The following is a 5,969-nucleotide window of genomic DNA, read 5'->3' on the forward strand; positions in this document are numbered from 1 at the left end:
CTTTCTTTCTTTCTTTCTTTCTTTCTTTCTTTCTTTCTTTCTTTCTTCTTTCTTTCCTTCTTTCCTTCTTTCTCTTTTCTTTCTTCCTTTTTCTTTTTTCTGAGATGGAGTCTTGCTCTTCTGGCCCAGGCTAGAGTGCAATGGTGCGATCTCAGCTCACTGCAACCTCTGCCTCCTGGGTTCAAGTGATTCTCCTGCCTCAACCTCCCAAGTAGAGCTGTGATTACAAGCATGAGCCACCATGCCTGGCTATAGTTTTCTATGCTGAGTAGCAAATTACCACAAACTACACCCAAATAACACTCATTCATTATCTTACAGTTTTCTTGGGTCAAGAGTCTAGGCACAGCTTAATTGGGTCCTCTGCTCAGGGTCTCAACAGACTTCAGACCAAGTATTGACATGAGCTGTAACTTCATCAGAGGCTCAACTAGGGACCGTCAATTTGCAAGCTTCCTCAGGTTGTTGGCAAATTCATTTCCTTGCAATTGCAGCACTGAGGTCTTCGTTTTCTTTCTGGCTCTCAGAGGCCACCCACAGTTCCTTGAAGAACATGACAGCTTACTTCTTCTTTTTTTTTTTTTTTCTAATAAAAGAATTATATTTACTTAGAAGCATTCAGAATGTTAACAAAACAGCTGCATTTTTCTTTTTTTTTTTTTTTTTGTCATTACAAAGCGGCATTTAGTTAACAGAACAGGAATTATTTTGTAGAAGTTGCATCAGAGACAACTGGAAATGAAAAACTACCATCCCCGTCTATAACTAATTTGTGCTGTGCACCAACAGGAACCTACTTTAAATTTCCATGCCAATTTACAACCCCCATACTGTACCAGGCAGGGTTAGTGGCTATTGAGAATACCACCAGGACAGGGCTAAAGACACATTCGGTAGTGTGTTAATGATACAAAAAAAGACACTGTACGGTTTAAAAACAAATCTTACACATCCTTACATTTTAATTTTTTTTCTTTAAAAAAAAAACCAGCCGGGGGAAAAGGAGTTAAACTCTTGTTACCCAGGCTGGAGTGCAATGGCGCGATCTCGGCTCACCGCAACCTCCGCCTCCTGGGTTCAGGCAATTCTCCTGCCTCAGCCTCCTGAGTAGCTGGGATTACAGGCACGCACCACCATGCCCAGCTAATTTTTTGTAGTTTTAGTAGAGACGGGGTTTCACCATGTTGACCAGGACGGTCTCGATCTCTTGACCTCGTGATCCACCCGCCTCGGCCTCCCAAAGTGCTGGGATTACAGGCTTGAGCCACCGCGCCCGGCAATTTTTTTTCTTTAAAAGGAGTGAGTTGTGTACGAGGGGGTTAAATGCTTTATAGGCAAGAAAAAAATTTGTGCTAGAACCAACTTATTCATCATCATCTTCATCTTTCTCCTCCTCCTCATCCTCTTCGTCTTTCTCATCTTCCTCCTCTTCGTTCTTTTTCTTGCTTTTTCAGCCTTGACAACTCCCCCGGCTTTTTTGCCGCAGCAGGCTTTCCTTTAGCTCGATAGGCAGCAATATCCTGTTCGTATTTTTCCTTCAGCTTTGCAGCCTTCTGCAGCAATGGTACTACGCGCTTCTCCCGGTTTCTTCACAGGATCACCAGTGGACAGGCCACGATGTTCTCCTTTGATTTTTGGGCAATATTCAGAACAGAGCAGGAAAAAGGCCGAATGTGGCCTTTTGGGTGCATTGGGATCCTTGAACTTCTTTTTTGCCTCCCCTTTATAGGGATATAGGTTTTCATTTCTTTTTCATAACGGGGCTTGTCCGCCTTTATCATATCTTCAACTTTTCCTTTCTCTTCGGCAGTTATGGTCTTCTACCTCTCTGAGCACTTCTCAGAAGTTCACTGAAGCATCTGGGTGCTTCGTATGCTCCTTCTGACAAGTTTGCACAAAAAATGCACATGGGGCCGGGCGCGGTGGCTCAAGCCTGTAATCCCAGCACTTTGGGAGGCCGAGGCGGGTGGATCACGAGGTCAAGAGATCAAGACCATCCTGGTCAACACGGTGAAACCCCGTCTCTACTAAAAATACAAAAAATTGGCCGGGCGCGGTGGCTCAAGCCTGTAATCCTAGCACTTTGGGAGGCCGAGGCGGGTGGATCCCGAGGTCAAGAGATCGAGACCATCCTGGTCAACACGGTGAAACCCCGTCTCTACTAAAAAACTACAAAAAATTAGCTGGGCATGGTGGTGCGTGCCTGTAATCCCAGCTACTCAGGAGGCTGAGGCAGGAGAATTGCCTGAACCCAGGTGGCGGAGGTTGCGGTGAGCCGAGATCGCGCCATTGCACTCCAGCCTGGGTAACAAGGGCGAAACTCCGTCCCCCCAAAAAAAAAAAAATGCACATGATGACATTTTGCCTCTTGGCTTCTTAGGATCTCCTTTGCCCATGTTTAGTTATTTTTCCTCAGCAAGGCACAGAGTCGCCCTGTGCCCATCCGTCTCTCACTTGCCCCGGTGCTGTCTCTATGGAGCTCAATGTACTGCAATGGCTGTGAGAGCGGGAGCCAGATGCAGCCTCCTCACTCTCTGCTCTGTGACATTGCTCTACGACAGCTTACTTCTTTAAAGCCAGCAACGGAGTCTCTCTTGATCCTGCTAAGATAGAGTATTATATAACATAATGTAGTCACGGGAATGACATCCGGACACGATTGCCATATAACATATCCTAAACAAGATCCTGACATCTTGGCTATCTTCTTTTTAATTTAATTATTATTTTATTTTACTTTTTTGAGATGGAGTTTCGTTCTGTTGCCCAGGCTGGAGTGCAGTGGCATGATCTCGGCTCACTGCAACCTCCTCCTCCTGAGTTCAAGTGATTCTCATGCCTCAGCCTCCCAAGTAGCTGGGATTACAGGTGCCCACTACAACGCCTGGCTAATTTTTGTATTTTTAGTAGGGATGGAGTTTCACCATGTTGGCCAGGCTGGTCTTGAATTCCTGACCTCAAGTGATCCGCCCACTTCAGCCTCCCAAAGTGCTGGGATTATAGATGTTAGCCACTGTGCCCGGCCCACCTTGGCTATCTTCTGTTGATTAGAAGAAGGTCACAGGTTCTGCCTCAAGGGGAGAGGATTACACAAAGGCATGTCTCACTGTGGTAAGGGGATACCACTTTAGAGTGTGTCTTCCTCGGGTAGAACAAGGGAAAGTGAAGTATCAGCTATACCATTCAAATTTCTGGCTTAAGAACGTGGGTGGAAGTTGTGCCATTTATTGAGACACAGAACATGGAGGAGCATGTCGCTTGAGGAAAGCTCTTGAGTTCAGTTGTTGACATTTGAGTTAAGATGCTCAGAAGCATGAACCATGCCTGTTTTGTTTTTCATTCTATATCCAGTGCCTAGTGTAGTTCCTGACACAGTAGGTATGTAGAATAAATGAATGAATGAAATCTGTGAGATACCCAAGCAGAGTTATTGATGAAGCCAACATCTCCTAGATGCCAGTTGTGAGGTGTTGATTGACCAGGCATTTTCAAAGTCAGTGGTGTTTGCGCACCATTGGTGCATAATGGTGATGAACATCCTGGGTTGGATAAGATGGCCTAGGAAAGAGGGTACAGGGAAGAGAGCAAAAGTCTCAGGACTGAGCACCGGGAGCCCCAGGACTGAGAAGTGAGGATGGAGACGACACATTGGCGAAGAATACAAAGAAAGGACAGACCCAAGACTGGAGCCAAATGCTGCTGGGAAGAGGCAAGCCTGAGAAGTGTGCCTGAGGGGAACTGGTTTTGGTAGAGTGGTGAGGCTCAGCAGCCAATTCAGTGTGTGGGGGAGTGGAGGAGGTAAGGACGGGGAAGGCAAGTAGACAACTTCCTCGAAATCTGGCTGAAGGGGAGGAGGGAGAGGGATACCTGGAGAGAAATGAGCCATCCACAGTTGAGATCATCCAGGTTTTGACTCCAACAGCGTGCATCCTGAAGCAGGGACTGGGGAGCGCAGGACTGGGTCCACCCTCTGGGTCAGAGGGGGAGAGAGCAGCTTCTCTGCCTAGCTCAAAGTCTTGCCTTTATATTGCTGTCTCTGTTCTTTTGTTTTGTTTTTTTGAGAGGGAGTATCACTCTGTTGCCCAGGCTGGAATGCAGTAGCGCAATCTCTGCTCACTGTAACCTCTGCCTTCCAGGTTCAAGCAATCCCCCTGCCTCAGCCTCCTGAGTAGCTGGGACCACAGGTGTATGCCACCATGCCTAGATAATTTTTGTATTTTTAGTAGAGAAGGGGTTTCACCATGTTGGCCAGGCTGCTCTCGAACTCCTGGCCCCAGGTGATGCACCCCTCTTGGCCTCCCAAAGTGCTGGGATTACAGGTGTGAGCCACTGTACCAGGTGTCATGTTCTTATAATAGTCAGGCTAACATATTTCTTTAAGAATGTTTAGCTTTGCCGGGCGCGGTGGCTCACGCCTGTAATCCCAGCACTTTGGGAGGCCGAGGCGGGTGGATCACGAGGTCAAGAGATCGAGACCATCCTGGTCAACATGGTGAAACCCCGTCTCTACTAAAAATACAAAAAATCAGCTGGGCATGGTGGCGCATGCCTGTAATCCCAGCTACTCAGGAGGCTGAGGCAGGAGAATTGCCTGAACCCAGGAGGCGGGGGTGCCGTGGGGCCAGGACACCGCCATTCAACCCCAGCCTGGGTAACAAGAGTGAAACTCTGTCTCAAAAAAAAAACCCAAACCAATAAATAAAAAAAGTGAGATCTTTTTTAAGGCTTCTATAGTCCTTTCTGGCAATCTTGCTCTTGCCTGGGCAGCTAAGTTCCTCAGATACATCAGTAATATATAGGATTCCAGTTTTTGCCTCCCAGAAAGCAACTTATCTTTCTCAATGTATGCAAATAGCTCCATGACAAAGACAGTGTGTCATCTTACACCAGTCCACAGCAGAGCCCCAGACCCTACCATACAAGGAACCTGGTTCCAGAAATAGCCCTTACACGAGGTCAAGAGATCGAGACCATCCTGGTCAACATGGTGAAACCCCGTCTCTACTAAAACTACAAAAAATTAGCTGGGCATGGTGGCACGTGCCTGTAATCCCAGCTACTCAGGAGGCTGAGGCAGGAGAATTGCCTGAACCCAGGAGGCGGAGGTTGCGGTGAGCCGAGATCGCGCCATTGCACTCCAGCCTGGGTAACAAGAGCGAAACTCCGTCTCAAAAAAAAAAAAAAAAAAAAAAAAAAGAATGTTTAGCTTTGCACAGTGGCAGATTCGAAGCCAATGAGGTTTATCTGAGGCGCGATTATTGCTAACTGAAAACTTTTCCCAATACCCTGCCATGACGATTTGAAAAAAAAAAAAGAATGTTTAAAAGTCACGAATTTGGAGAATATGCTTGGATACCTCTTTCTTCTCCCCTTCCTTCTCCCTTCTCTCCCCAATAATTCTGTCCAGAGTTTCCTTCCTTCCTTTCCTCCCTTCCTTTTATTTAGAATGAAAGAGACTTGAGAGATTTTCAAGTAACTTGATGGGCAAGAGAGAGGGAGAAGTTGGAAAGAAAGAATGATAAAGAATTGTGTGAGGCTTCTGAGAAAATAGTGGGGAGATGGACTCTAGGGCGCAGGTGGTGGGATTGGCCAAGGGACACCAACTTATTTGTGGGAGGAGGAAGGAGTGTGTGTGTGTGTGTGTGTGTGTGTGTGTGTGTGTGTGTGTGTGTCTGTGTGTCTGTGTGTCAGGTGGGGGCAGGTTTGGTGTCAGGAAGCAGAGAGAGGCTCAGTCCGATTATCTTTTGTATCTACCCCAGGCCTGGAGGCATTACCTTCTACATAATAAACTGTTCATATTTGTTGAACAAAAGAAGAGAAAACCTTAAAGGACATAATAGCATATTTCTTTCCTAGTTTTTCAAAATGAAATCTTTATTCACTTTTGTTATCATGCAATAACACGTGCTCTTTGTAAAAAGCTTCAATAATATAGAAAATTTCCCTCAAATTCTAACTGACAGGGATAA

The 5,969-nt window shown here is 46.3% G+C and overlaps 1 non-coding gene across 1 annotated transcript; it reads left to right on the forward strand.

Annotated features, from left to right (window-relative positions):
• The first annotated feature begins 5,204 nt into the window (after positions 1 to 5,204).
• LOC116552089 lies at positions 5,205 to 5,339 on the forward strand. Its single transcript, XR_004269208.1, has one exon. It is a non-coding gene; the product is annotated as a U4 spliceosomal RNA (small nuclear RNA).
• Positions 5,340 to 5,969: the final 630 nt, after the last annotated feature.

Source organism: Sapajus apella, unplaced genomic scaffold (genome assembly GCF_009761245.1).
Source record: "Sapajus apella isolate SASKATOON/1434 unplaced genomic scaffold, GSC_monkey_1.0 scaffold10, whole genome shotgun sequence".
NCBI lineage: Eukaryota > Metazoa > Chordata > Mammalia > Primates > Cebidae > Sapajus > Sapajus apella.